This window comes from Cnephaeus nilssonii, assembly GCF_951640355.1.
Source record: "Cnephaeus nilssonii genome assembly, chromosome: 2".
In the NCBI taxonomy this organism is placed as follows: domain Eukaryota; kingdom Metazoa; phylum Chordata; class Mammalia; order Chiroptera; family Vespertilionidae; genus Cnephaeus; species Cnephaeus nilssonii.
In genome coordinates, this window is record NC_137073.1 from 69079646 (window position 1) to 69094928 (window position 15283).

General features: G+C 36.3%; 1 protein-coding gene across 2 annotated transcripts in view; it reads left to right on the forward strand.

The window, feature by feature from the left end:
* The window catches only part of EDIL3 (EGF like repeats and discoidin domains 3), a 385163-nt gene that overhangs the window by 9758 nt on the left and 360122 nt on the right, over nt 1–15283 (forward strand). The window lies entirely within an intron of this gene.

Genomic DNA, 15283 nt, shown 5'->3' on the forward strand with positions numbered 1-15283 from the left:
CAAAGTTTTTATTTCTGCTGATTTAATGAAGGTTTTTAATTTGCCTCACATCCCGTCCCCATTGAATTTGATCTCTATGTAATTTATTAAGAAGTTTTAGGCAAACAAAAGCACCAAAGAGTCTCAAACCACATCAGCTAGAAAATTACATTTTCCAGTTTATTTTAATAATTACTTAACCAAAATATGGTTTATTTTTTAAAAACTGGAATTGGGTTAACTTGAAACATTTTATAAAATAATGAAATTGTGTCATCTAATAATAGATCACCTTATTAATATATTTTGTATAGCTGGTACAATATTTAATAGTTGAAATGGACCTCCAATGTCTTGTTATATTTATTTCCCAATAGTAGTAGTAGTAATAATAATAATAATAATAATAATAATAATACAATAGTTAAAATTTCTTAAGCATTTCATATTGTTATTCTAGGGAACATAAGCAGAGAAGGCATTCTTTTTTTCTTTTTTTTGTCTTTTTTTTTAAATCCTCACCTGAGGACATGTTCATTGATTTTTAGAGAAAGGGGAAGAGAGAGATAAAAACATCATTGTGTTGCCTCATGTACATGCCCCCTGCCTGTATCTACCAGGGATTAAACCTACAAACTAGGTGTATGCCCTGACTGGGAATCAAACCCGTGACCTTTTGGTATACAGGAGGTCACTCCAACCAGCTGAGCCTCACTGGCCAGGTCCAGAGAAGGCATTCTTAATCTCATTTAACATACAAGGAACCTGACTTTCAAAAAGTCACATGACCTATAATTCAGCATGACCTGTAATTCAAGCAACCAATCACAATTTGAACTTGACTCTACATGTTCTGATTCCAATTTATTGTTTACTCTTTTCTGTTATACCACTTTGCTTGTGTGAATTATCGTTGTGTGTTTTTTCTTAGTTCTTGGACTCACAAAACGAGAAGGAGAAGTTGGTGTACTGCTATATGCCTTTTTGAAAAATATTTCAAACGGCTCCTCAGCCCAACATTAGCACTATTTTGCCATCAGCTTATACTACTTCCTCTCTTGGAAGCCCAAGTAACCATCATGATATCTTGAACTTCCTCAGTGACTTCAAAACCTTGTTTCTTCTCTAATATTTGTTCCCTTAAAATTTTTAACACATGAACTTGTGACCCTTGTAACATCCTGGTATTAAACTTCATGGAAGTTCCCAACACTAATGATCCCCATCTTCATTTTTAGGTACCTACAGGCAATGCTATTTCCTAGATTTTCTTAACATGGGAGTTGCTCAGGTACCAGTACTTTAAATTCCTCAGACTTTCCATCTCTTAACAGAATCTTCTTTCTACCTCTTCTTGCCTTTATTTCTATTGAACCCAGTCTTGTCACCACTCTAATTTCCAGACCTCCTTATCCCTCTTCTTTTCCAACCTAGTCTGTGGCAATCCATTTCAAGAGATATTCAACTATTTATGAATTTTTCAGCTGTGATGCTTTTACCTTTTCTGCTTCATTAATTTCCAAACTAAGGTAGTTTCCAAAGTCCCTTTTCCATTTCTGACACCAGAAAAGTGGAGTGCTGTCAAAAGGTAGTAGGATCCACTGGAAACCCTGGTGGAGGTAAAAGGTTAAGTTGGGGTCATAGAGAAAATGGGCAATAAAGATAGAAAGTAATTGTAGGAGGAGTAAGATTATAGGGTATTGAGTAATTACACTGGAGTTACAATTATTAATAGCTATATATTTGGGAGTATGACCATAGGAGTAATGATTGAGGGAGGGTAGAAGATCATTGGAAGAAAAGAGTCAAGACACAAATGGCCGGGTTTTGGAAAAATCATCTATGTGGGTATTGAAATTCCCACAAATTATGCCAGGAGAAATGTTGGAGAGAATGACAGTGAACCAGGAACAGAAATCTTCAAGGAATGAGGGCATATGGTAAAGAAATCAGGAGATAACTATAATAAAGTGATAGGTTTGGGGATTAGAGGTATATGATGTGAGATTAAAACTGTGTGAGAGAACCTTCAGGAAGTCTCATTGAGGAGCAAGAGGGACCTATGCCAGATCTCAGGTCTAAAAGCTATGGGAGAGAAACTAGTATTTAGTTAAGAGGGCTACAGGGTAAGCAGTGACCCAGGGGAGAGCTGAATTCCTCTAGAGCAGGAACATATACTAGCCCAGTCCCAGGCATCATGTTCCTTGAAGGTCCTCATTCTACAGGGTTTAACACATTGAGCTCATTATAATAATTGATATGTCTCACTAAGAGGAACACATTTCAGCACATAAAATATGTTTTTGTATACAACAGCTCTTTTAAACCTCATAACTACCTCAGGGGTCATTATTTTCCCCCACTTTACAGATAAGGAAAAAGACAGAGAATAGAATAAGTGATCTGCACTAAACACACACACACACACACACACACACACACACACACACAGAAAAACAAAACAAAAAAACTAGGTGTTTGTCTTATAGACGGAAGTCCAGGACTGTTTACTATAGCACAGCTTTGGGAGGATCCCTTCTTCGTTTAAAGCTCAGCTGGGGCTAGAAAGATTTCTGCAGTTGTGCCCTGACCTACTTTGGCCTATTCAGACAGGCCTCTAGGTAGTATTTTGAGGTCTGCATAGTTTAGGTTACTGGGAATGTCAATGTCTGCTTGGTGGCCTTAATCCTTGCCCATGTTTGAATTGCTTGTGGTCCTGATTGAAAAACAACATTATTACTAGGGAAATATTTATTTTTCAGTTTTAACATACTCATAATTGTGCAACCTATTACACAAAGAATTCTTTTTCCTCTAATTTACATGTTTCAAATACTTGTAAACCATGATGTTTCTTCTTTAGTGTCTGACATGCTAAAGCCATACATATTTTTCCCCCTTTAATCTGGCCTTGTAAGCCATTCCTTTCAACATTTTAGTTGTTTCATTTGCAATCTGTCCAAGTAGCCTACATATTTATTCAAGAGGCTTGGGAAAATCTCAACAAAGAATTCCAGGGATGTGTTTCCCTAAATAATGCCACACACATTAGTCTGTACATGTTATTTTGCAAATATATTTTTAATTTTTAATCTGTTGCTTTGCTAGTTATGGATTTCTATCAGAACACCTTTTTCCAAATAATACTTGTCCATGTCTGTTTTTCATGACTTTATTTTATATTTCTTTCACTGGAATTTTACTTTAATTTTTTGATTCTGTATTTAGTATAATAGTTGTTACTATTATATGGTGAATGCTCTGCCCACAGAATCTCGGAATAATTTAACTTCATTTGCTGATAATTATACTAATTCTAGAGGCCCGGTGCATGAATTTGTACACTGGGGAGGGGGTGTCCCTCAGCCCGGCCTGTGCCCTCTTGCAGTCCAGGAGCTATGTGATTGATCGCCCCACAGAGGGAGGCTCTGCCCACCCAGCCAGGGCTCCGTGATTGATCAACCTGTAGAGGGAGGCCCTGCCCACCCGCCGCAGCAGCACCAGCCGGGGGCCTGGACCTCCCACTTTAGGGTGATCATAGAAGCCTGCCCTTTCCCCCCTCGTCCCAGGTCAATCGTCCTGCCAGCCAGTTGCCTGGGCCTCCCTCTGCGGAGCTATTGTGGGGCGGGGGCCCCCCTGACCAATTGCTTCACACTCGCCTTGGCTGGCCTGGCACCAGTGCGTGTCATAGCATGGTTGTTCAGATGGTCGTTCCACTGTTCAGCCGTTTGGTCGATTTGCATATTATGCTTTTATTATTATAAATGCTATTTATTGCTATTTTTATATCATGTACATAAATGCTCAATAATAATGCAATGCACACATTCCTCCCCTTAGTTTCCTTTTTTATATTTATTCATTTTGAGGTCTTTAAGTATTTATTATTTTCTTGAATCTATCTTCTATCTCTATTTTTATTTTTTCCTACTTCTGTATTTATTTCTAGCTATCTCCTTCTGTATGTTGCACTTTCTGCCTATAGCTTCTTTCTCAGTTGAAACTACACACCTCCACACAATCTAATATCTCTGATCACCCTCTCCAAGTAATCAATGCTCCAACACATATTACATATACACACCATATACCCTTTACTCTCTATAACTCTATTATCTTTTAATTATAGTATTTTTTCAAAAATCATAGTGATATAACCATTTTTATATTAGCTTGTTTATTTTCTGTCCTGTTTCCAATGTATTGTAAGCTCCACGTGGGCAGAATGGACATCCCTTTTGTTCCTTAATATGTATTCAACTCCAAACATGGTGTTGTGCACAGAGTGGGTACTCAAATGGTATTTGTTGACTGAATTTACACATGTATCAATGAATGAAAACCATGAATGGAAACAACAATGCTGGTATATAAATCTTTCCCTGGTTAAAAAATGTGTTCCTTTGATAGATCCATTAACTTATTTAGTACATTCTTATCTATTTGATGCACTGATGCACTGACCTGTGATTTACGGCACAAGCGATACACTTTGAGAAAGCAATAAATACTTTAGTAGTCGCAAACTCGAAGAGCTGCCTGAATAATGACCTACCTGTTTCCATAGCTGTCTGATTTATAAACACCTTATTAGCAAGATTCAGGTTGTACCTTAAATGAGCAAATTCAACAAAATAGTTGCAATTGTATATAGAAGATAGTAAGCTTTAGACTGTCATTTTATCATCAAGGGTTGACAAGAAAAATATGTGCAACTAATTCAAAGCACTTGGTATTTTTAATTGTCAGGTGGGGGACCTGCAGGTAGCCCTTTGATCAGTTAATTTCCCCAGTGCAGCTGTGATCAATCCTATACACTCGACCAGCAATATCTGTACTCCAACCGTAACTTCTTACCCTCCTCCCACCGTGCATTCACACCTGCTGAACCCAGATGTACTTGGCAGAGGGGAAAAGACAGCACCTGGGAGCTGTGTCTGCTTGGGAGCCTCCAAAGCCGTGTAATGACAGTGTTTATGTCATGGCAAACGGCTGTTTATTCCCCTTTGGGCTACTACACTTCTACCTTTCTTAAATGCCTCAGTGGTTCTAAAACAATTTGTATGCTTGTGACCCCAGTCATTGTGTGATTTCTACTCCTAGCCTGAAATCTCTGAAAACTACATGTCTCTCTTTAAAACAGTATATACAGCAAGGGATTGTGTCGAGTAAAAATTGTAAAATCTAATGCTTTGCTCCTTTTTTGTGTGATAGGAAAGAACTGTTGGCAATTTATTTTGAGGAGCAGTTAATTTCTTATTCTTGTTCTAAAGTTTTAATTATTTTTAAACCTATAAATATATACTCATTGAAGAAAAGTTTTAATGGTGACACTTTGGTATCTCTATTTAGAGACCTGCTTCAAGTAATAAATATCTTGGATGGATCATGTCACATAGTTGTATAACTTATTTACCCAACAACTTTTATTGTGCAGGGATTGATGCCAAAGACTGTTCTGGGTGTTGATATTACAGCAATAAACAAAACAGACCTAGCTCTCTTTTTCCCAGAGAGCTCACATTCTAATGAAGGGGAGCAGAGAATAAACAAAGGAAGTTAGTAGGTTACAAGGAAAGGGTAGGGGTTTCAGGAGTGGATTTAACTGTTATGTAGTTGTGCTCAAGTCAAGCCTCACTATTCAAAAAGTTAAGGAAGTGCGGTATATGTTGCAAGTTAAGTTGTCTTAAGCTTCATTTGTCTTTATATTGTATTATTTTATGTGATGTTAAAATAAATTTATTTTGTAAGATATATTCATATTTTTCATTATGATTTGCCTTTGGTATCATATTTAAGTGCATATAAATTGCTCTGTTTTTCCCACCAAATGGTTAGCTATGTGCCCCAACACAAATTACATCAAATGTTAGGAAATGAGGCATGTATCATATATTAAATTCTATGATATATTTGCATCTGTTCAGAGACTTACCAGGGTGCTTCTGTATTAGTGTGACAGTAGCATATAGTTTTAATTATTCTAAATTTGTAATGTATTTGTGCCATCATATACAATTATTTAAAAATATATCTGAATATGGTTTGCTAGTATTTTGGTTGGGATGCTTGCATATATTTTCATAAATGATATTTTAAGCTATGTGTATCAGGCTCAGTATAGGGGAAATGCTAAATTTGTAGAATTAATTGGGAAATTCTATTCCCTGGAAGACTTTAAATATTATAAGAGTTTTATATTTCTTGAAGTTTTGAAATAACTCAGCTATTAACCAGTCTGACCTGTTTGCTGGGTATTTTTGTGAATACTATTTCTAGGGTCTTTCTTAATCAATAGAGCACTCACTTGTTATCTGTTCTCCATGTTTGAGGATTTGTAATTTCTGATACAATAGAATACTTTAAGGATATCATCTAATTGATTAGCATATGTTATATATAGCATTAAAATGTTAGTGAAGAGTTTCATATTTATAAAAACAAAACATAATACAGTAATCTACATGTAATCTGATCATTACAAAGGAAAAATGTAAGCATAAAACAAGATAAAGCTCCTAGGCTCAGGAGTTAGGGTTTTCAATTTCAACAGATAACTAACCTTGGTTTTTGAAAAAAGGAGAAAAAAATGAGGATTATAATAATAAGGCCTGACTCTTAGTGTTATTGTGAGGATTTAATACAGATTAAGTGCTTCGAACAATGTCTGTAGCCCAAGATAGGCCATTATAATGATCAGATATAACCCATGTAATATGCTTATCGATCCTGGCACAATATAAACCCTCAATAAACACCAGGTATTATTTTCTTAATTGTGGTTGTGGCTATTACTGTAAAGAGGACAGTTACCATAGGACACATGAAGAGGAGAATGATATACCAGTAAGGAGAGGGTGGGAACTTGGATCAGTTTGACAAACTGGCTGATCATCTAAGTTGAGCAATCCTTGAATTTATCTTAAATATACTTTGGTTATGTTCTGGCTTCAAAATATTTAATTTTGGGATATTTGGTTGCCATAGCACATTAGGGTTGTAATAACAAAAAATGCCATAGACTGGGTAGATTATAAAAAACAGAAATTTGTTTCTCATAGTACCGAAGGCTAAGAAATTCAAGATCTGTGCGCTGGCAAATGCAGTGTCTGGTGAGAGCCTGCTTGCTGTGTTTTCACATGGCTCATGAGCCAAGGGAGCTGTCTGTGGCTTCTGTTATAAGTGCACTAACCTCATTTTTGAGGCCACCAGCCTCATGATGTAATCACCCCCCAAAGGCCCACCTCCAAAACCCACCACGTTGGGAGTTAGGTTTCAACAAATGGATGGCGTGCACAGAGGTCCACAGTATTGTCTTTAATAGAATATCCTTCAGTGTCTTCTAACTCACCAGGAGGCCCTTGCTTCCTTCATATTCTTCCCACCTAGTTGCACTTATTCTCTACTCTGGATATAGGTTATAGGCGTGTCCTGATTTATAACCTGTAATAGAAACTTCTCAATTATTTTAGGTTATTCTTATTTCACATTTTGACTTAGCAGGCTCAATTGTAAATACTGCATATAAGGAAGCTGACAGCCTGAAAGCTCTTTGTAATCTACTTATTCACGATGAGAGTGTGTGTGGCTGGTACTTGGTATTCAGAAAACTCCACTATTTTTTTGGCTTAGAAAATTCTTTTTTGTTCATACATATGTAGAAAGTTAAATTATTCTTTTACCCCCACTGACAAAATTTCTAACTCTAGAGGGCCATCTTCTTTTCTGCTATGTTCCTGCAACCCAAAACTTCAACTTCTAATCCCAATGCCAGTCCACAATATGAGATTAACACAAATTCCCTTAAACATAACTAGGTCATCATAGTGTTAAATATAACACTATTTAAAATATTTAACTAGTATTATTTAATTACTTCTAGAGAAGCATGCCTTATTTTGTTTCTGTAAAGCTCAATTTCAAAATTATTTATGGACCATCACTTATTTTTGAATTAGCAATTTCTTGGTAGCTCTCAATGCAAAACTTTGCTTAGATTCCAACACCAAAATGCAATCACATTATTGGGATCTCTCCCCCTCCTCCCCTAATAACTGTAATGTATATGTAGTTGTAAATTTCTAATGCTTTATTATAAATAGAAATATTTAGATAAATTAGAAGAATAAATACCTTAATGAAATGACCTCTTTTGTTATAGTTAGTAATAGAATTCATATGGTGATTGCTTTAAAAATAATATTTTTTTGGAAACAAAATTTACAAAAATAAAAAAGAAGCAAAATTGTTGCAAAAAATAATTTCTGCATGTTCTTTGGGAAGTGGCATAGATCAATTTGAAGAAAACTTCCTTGATTATTTCTAAAGGCGTTAATTTATTTTACTTCGTATTTCCCATAATTCAAGAGTGCCTCAAAGTATTTAAAATGTTACTGGTGATAACAGCTGTATAGTAAACCAATCTAGTGTTGGAGGTTTTGAGTTGCTAATTTAACTTTAATTGGGAATATGTTATAAATTAAGTCAATTGACTTTGGAATAATGAGAGGTATGAGGAACTCTTCCAGGATTAATTGTTTGTGAAAGCAATTACTATGAGCAAAGCCTAGAATCTGAACCCAGGCAATTGGAGCATACAAATTTTAAGTGACTTCTCAGGCTTGTTTACCTTGGTGTATCAATCTGAAAGTATGCATTTTAATATGTAACTGCATTATAGAAAACTCAATATTTAGGTAATTTGGCAATATTAGAAATGCAAACCATCACTCCGTAACATTTAATAGAAGGAAATCATACATATGCAGTGTAGCTTGGATCAACCATTTTTTTAATTCAAGAAATCGTAGGAAGATACGACTATGAGGAAGATAGAATTTAACAATTTAAAGCTTATTCAGATGGTTCAATGGTTCCCTGACTGCTAAAAAAAAAAAGGGAATTAAAGCAAAATGAATTGCTGTATAATTTGGTTGCACTCCAGGAACTTAAACACTGTTGTTTCTTTTGTTGGAGTAGTAACAAAGGTGTGCAGTAAAGCAAAAAGATACTGTTAATGTTCTTTCAAAGCTGGTAATTCAGAAATTAAAGTGGAAACCACTTCAGAACACTTATTAATAAATGTTTATAATTAAAACTTGGTTTATTTGGCATTGCTGCTCACTGGGAATTAGTTTATATGTATTCTACATTAAATTCATTTTGTTATATATCTATAGAAGCTTGTTACTATAGGGTGTTGTTACTCAAACTGCAGCTATGAAATAACATACAGGAAACCTGTGTAACCAGAATATTTATGACTTCTATTTTAGGTTATTAGACTATTATGTTGAGATGCTTAATATTGGTTCTTTTGGTTTATGAAAATCACTGATATATCTACAATGACAAAATGGTACTATAAAATGTTAGAGGCATTATTGATACGCAAAATATACTTTCTACTTGTTTAGTTCAACGAGTTTTAAAAACTGTATCTCAGCACTACCTAAAAAAGTTATAGAATGTTTCCATAATTCTAGAAAATGCTCCCTTGTTCTTAAAGTACATTTCTTTTATTCCTGAATAGTGTTTCATATGAATATACCACAATTTATCTGTTTTCTAGTTGATGGATAATGGAGTTGTTTCCACTTCTTAGTTATTATGAATGAATATATTCTGAAAAGTCTTATAGAAAATATTTTAAAATAATTTTATTTATATTAAATATATATAATTTTATTTATCTTGGGTAAAAACCTAGGAATGGAGTTCCTGAGTCATAGGTAGCTATATGTAAACTTGATGAAAAACTATTCAGCCAAGCTGCAAAATGATTGTGTAATTTTGCCCCCTTTTCAACTATGTACGAAGGACTCAGTTGTTCCATTTCTTCACCAAATTTTTCATTATTATTTTGATTGTAGCTATTATACTTGATATGAAATGGCAGCTCACTGTACTTTTAACTTATTTTTCCTAATGATTAAAGATGTTGAGAATATTATCATGAGTTTATTGACCATATACTAGTATATTCTTTAGTGAAGTGTTTAATCTTTTGCAAATATTACTTTTTTGTTATTGTTTGGGTATATTAAAGTTGATTTATCCTGTATATATCCTGAATATGGTTACTTTGCCAGATATATATTACAGATATAATTCCTAGTCTGTGGCTTGATAGTCTTTTCTTAATGGTGACTTTGGATGGTATCTAATTTTAATTAAGTGAATTTTATTGATTTTTTTTCATTTACAGTGTTTGATATCATAAAACGTCTTTGTCAGTCCAGTGTCACAAATATGACTCTTTCTTCTTCTAGAACTCTCATAAATTATGATCCTTCTTGAGTCAATTTTTGTATGTATCATAAGGTATAAGTTGAGGTTTATTTTTCTAATAAGGTGAATCACTTATTTCTGCACCATTTTTGGAAAGACTGCTTTTTCCATTGCATTGACTTGGTACCTTAGTTATATCTATTTCACATCTTTAATCTGTTTCTCTGTCTTTATACTAATACCAGAGTGTCTTGATTACTTTACCTTGGGTAATGTATTAATTCTAAATTTATTCTATTCTATATATTTTGTATTTTTGTTTAAATTTTAGAATTTTCAATTTCTTCCAAAAGCTTGCTGGTTTTTTGATTAAAATAGCATCAGACCCATTAAAGGATGAAATAACAAAACCTTTAAAACACTGGAGGTAGTTAATAGAATCAGAGATGTTTAAAATACCTATGATCACTTTATTCTCCTAGAAGATTGTACTTAACTTTAGTTACTTTGGATAGATAAGCTACTCTTCTATTTATAAAGATACTAGAGACCCAGTGCACGACATTTGTGCACCCGGGGTCCCTCAGCCTGGCCTGTGCCCTTTAGCAGTCTGGGAACCCTTGGGGGAAGTCCAACTGACAGCTTAGGCCTGCTCCCTGTTGGACATCCTTAGCGCTGCCGTGGAGGCGGGAGAAGGGAGAGACTCCTGCTACCACCACTGCGCTCTGCTTGTGGCTGAGTGACACTCCCCCTATGGGAGCACACTGACCACCAGGGGACAGCTACTGCATTGAGCGTCAGCCCCCTGGTGGTCAGTGTGTGTCATAGCGACTGGTCATTCTGCCATTTGATTGATTTGCATATTACCCTATTATTATATAGGACTAGGAGCCCAGTGCACGAATTCGTGCACCTTAAAAGCAACTGTGGGCTGCGAGGCTGCAGTAGGCACAAGGTTAGGTCTCGGCCCATCCTCCGTGCCCCCGCCTGGCCCCTCACACCACAGTCCCTGACAGCCCCACTCCCTTCACAGCCGCTCCCATGTGCTGATGGCGCTGGCCCCCCTTGCACCCACTGACGGTATGGAGCAATTGGGGTTGGCACCAGCAGCGGGTGCATGCTGGGCCAGTGCCGTCAGCAGATGTGAGCAGAGGCTGCTGCCCTGATCACCGCTCAGGAGCAGGAGGTAGTGGAGTAGCCCTCAGGGGCAATAGGGGCCTACAGCTGCTGCTTGAACCTGCTGATGGTGCTGAGGGATTGGGACTGGTGCCAGGCACCGGCAGCGGGTGCGAGCAGTGGCTTCAGTGCCAGCTGTTGGTGCAAGTGGGGCTGGCACTGGCTGCAAGTGCAAGCGCCGGGCGGGACCACGGCACACGGGAGCAAAGAATTTTCAGTAATCACCAGAGGCTCGCCCCAATGATAGTGACCACTGCCCTGCCTTGGTCTGGCACTCCCGTTCATCTGTTCTACAATCCCACTGCAGCCAATGTCCGCCATGTTCCACACACGCCTCCTGGTGGTCAGTGCATGTCATAGTGACCGGTTGTTCGGTTGTTCCGCCATTTGGTCTATTTGCATGTTAGCCTTTTATTATATAGGATAGGATTGGTAGTTATGGATATTCCTAGCTTTTTATAGATTAGTCAGGCTCATGAGACAGGAAGACATTATGCAGAGCTTCATCTGGCTTTAAAGCTTAAAGAATGTGGTGTGTGTGTGTGTGTGTGTGTGTGTGCGCGTGCGAGCGCGCACGCGTGCATATTTTGATGACTATATCCCAGAAAGGTGTTATCAGAAAGTTTTTGGTTCAACTAAATCTCTTTTGGTTACCAAACTAATGAGATTTTCTTTTAAATGGGTTAAGCAAAATCCAGTGATTAGCTATCTTTTTATTACTACTTATGTTGCAGAATTGACTTAGGAAAGTGGACTAAAGCTATACTGAAAAGCAAGATATATGCTTTTGAGCTATTCATTGCTGGCATTTTGCTAGCACCTTAAAAACATGTAATATGTTAATATGGTACCTACAACATTTTAGGAAAATATATTTTAGAAGAATCTCGCTATAAAACTCTAAGCCAGTCTCCAAGTATATTATTTTTGATATTTTATAAGAAAATTTATAACACTAGATTGGGTTATTGGAAAAGGGAGAGCATTCTTTGCACTTGAGAGGCCATAATTAGCAGCATAATTATATTCCCTGCCTCATCCATGACTTAGATACACCATACATGATTACAGTGAAATGAAATAAAAATCTTCTAAAGGATCACTTTTTGCCATGCCATTCTGGTAGGATTTCTTAGCTCTATACCAAGTTGTACTTTGAAATGTGCTTAGGTTTCTTTTTCCATCAGTGTTTACTGAGGTTTTTATTGAGATAATTACCATTCTGGAGGTTATAACCTACACAGGTGATGACATTACTTATTTCCTCTTAGGAGTCTAATAGGAAATGACTGATAAAGGGCATTCAATTTATCTACTCATTTTATATTAGGAGATGTTTCTGGGGGCAGTGAATTTATTCCCAGGTTTCAAACACCTTGGCCTTTAAGTTGTCAAACTTCAGTCTTTAAATGAATTAGCTGGGTTCTGACTGAAATAATTTAATTCAGAGAAGGCTGTACAAATAGCTGTTCCTATATTTTCTCACACATTTCTGTAAGGTTCAAATGGTTGGAAAGCAATTAGATGCTGAATTACTCAGTTATCCTTACAACACCTGTTCTTTGACCTCATAAAATCTCCACGTTTTCTCTCCAGGAACCCTTTGATCGCCTTCCCTTACTTTTCTATTCAGCTTCTATCACTTCCCTTACTTTTCTATTCACTTCTATCACTTTGCCCCTTATATTAACCACTGTCTTGTGACTCTTCAGCTTCTTCAATCGATTTGTCTTGAGCTTCTCCTTGTTGGTTGTTGTTCAGGTCATAGAAATATAGTCCTAGAAATATAGATGATACAAAAAGACACATGAAATTTCTGGTCAGTTCATTCACTCCTGGTTGATCATGGAATTAGGAGAGAGGCATTAGTTGAACAGTTTGAATATTTAATGGTCAGAGACCAAAATGGTCTGAAGTCAACAGGGACACATCTGTCCCACAGTCTGAGCTGCAGTCCCCATTCTCCCAGTCAGTGGCCAGTGCTTGGAGGGACAACAAGGTTAGCCTCTACCTCTCTGGGTTGAGTCTCCAAATTACTGCCTAACCTTTTCTCCCCCCATTCTGTACATCTACTGAAGTGCTTCTGACTAACATATACTTTCTTTGGATATGATAATACATTCCCTTAATTCCAAGTCAACTCTTGCTGTCCTAAAAAGTCAATCTTTTCTATCTGTTGGGATTTTATAATTTAACCATCAGATGGCAGCTTTATTTTTTCAGATTGCCAAGTTCTTAGGGGATTCCCAACCTGTTCAAAATTTCAACTTCAGTGTTCATGAGCTATATAACCAAGACTTAAATTGTGAGATTTAAGTCTTGGGTTTGTTATTTATTTCAGAAATAAAATTGCATATTTTTGAAATGTATTTTGTACTTTTATGTTTAATGATTAGCAATGTGTTATAATAAATAATTTATCTAATTAAATGGTTATCTGACCAAATTTTTTGGTAAAAGTTGGGTATTAGAGAGGACATTTATCCAAATCCTTGCTTTGTTGAGTTTAGCTGCCTTGAATGTTTTATGATAATGCTATAGAGGCAGACATGCTGGGTAATGTTTTATTCAATCAAATGGTTGATTTAAAAATTTTATTTTTCATGTTTAAGTCATCTTAGACTGAAACAACAACTATAAAATATAAATGTTAATTTGTATGGGGTAGAACAGCAATAATATTAAAATTGCAGTTTTTAATAAACAAACTCAAATTCCCATACTTACATAAGTATTCTCCTTCAAAGTAATTGCCCTGAGAGGTTTATCCAACGCCCCCCTTTTTTAAAAAAAACAAACAAAAACTATACCATGATTGGTCAGTTGGTATATTAAACTCCTTTTGAAACTGCCTGCATAGCCATAGGGTAAAAATGGGTTCCATCTTTCTTATGCCACAGTTAGCTTCTATCCCGAAACTGCTTATCTTTAATTAGTTTACTAGGTTTGATATTGAGAGATGTTTTATGTCTTTTAAAAATTGGATTTAATATCCAAATGACCAAAATCTACAACTGTTTACGTTTTTTCATGTATTATAGCCCAAGCTGTGAAAGCAATTTCAAAAGGGAACTTCTTGCTCTTTTAGAGCAATTTCTATGTTACCTGCTCACATCACATTGTTGTAGATATTTACAATTATGAATAACACTTGGCTGTAGCCTTTTGACTTACTTATGATTATAGGAAACCGGCCCATTTAGCTCGAAGGAGAAGAGAAGATGAATGAAAAATTAGGTGAGATCAGATGTATTTCCAGAATGCAGTATCATTTGTAAAGCATTCACTGGAACTGCCTCTAAACCCCCATATTATGAGTTCCAGGGTATATCAGAGCTAACTATTGCTTGTGCAGAAATTTAGTTGGCTTTGTGGAGGATTTTTGTGGTTAGTCCAGGTTTTCTGTGTGAATTCTGCTTTTCTTGTGGCTTCTGTCACTGATCTGGCTACCCTGGAGAGAAAGAAATGAGTGAATACTTTGTCAGTATTCCTAGTGATTCTATATTTCCATTTTATTCACCAACAATAAGAACCTGACGGGAGTTCTGGGATATGGATGGAAGGCTACAACAAGAAATGAGAGCATGCATCAGAAAGTTCTCACAAGGCCCGAAGAGCTTGATACTTGAAGAATCAATCCCTGAATTATTGATATAATGGACAGTAGAAGAAAATGAGCATGATGGGTTAGATCCAAGATTATATGGGAGAGGAAATAACAGCACTGTATTGATCTGATGTGTTAGGCAGAATAGTCCCCCAAAGATATCAACTGAAATACCTTTAACCTGTGAAAAAGAACTTTTGCAGATGTAATTTAAGGATCTTGAGATGGGGAGATTATTCTGGATTATCTGGTAGGCCCCAGGGTTCTTAAAGCGAAAGAGAGAGGCAGGAC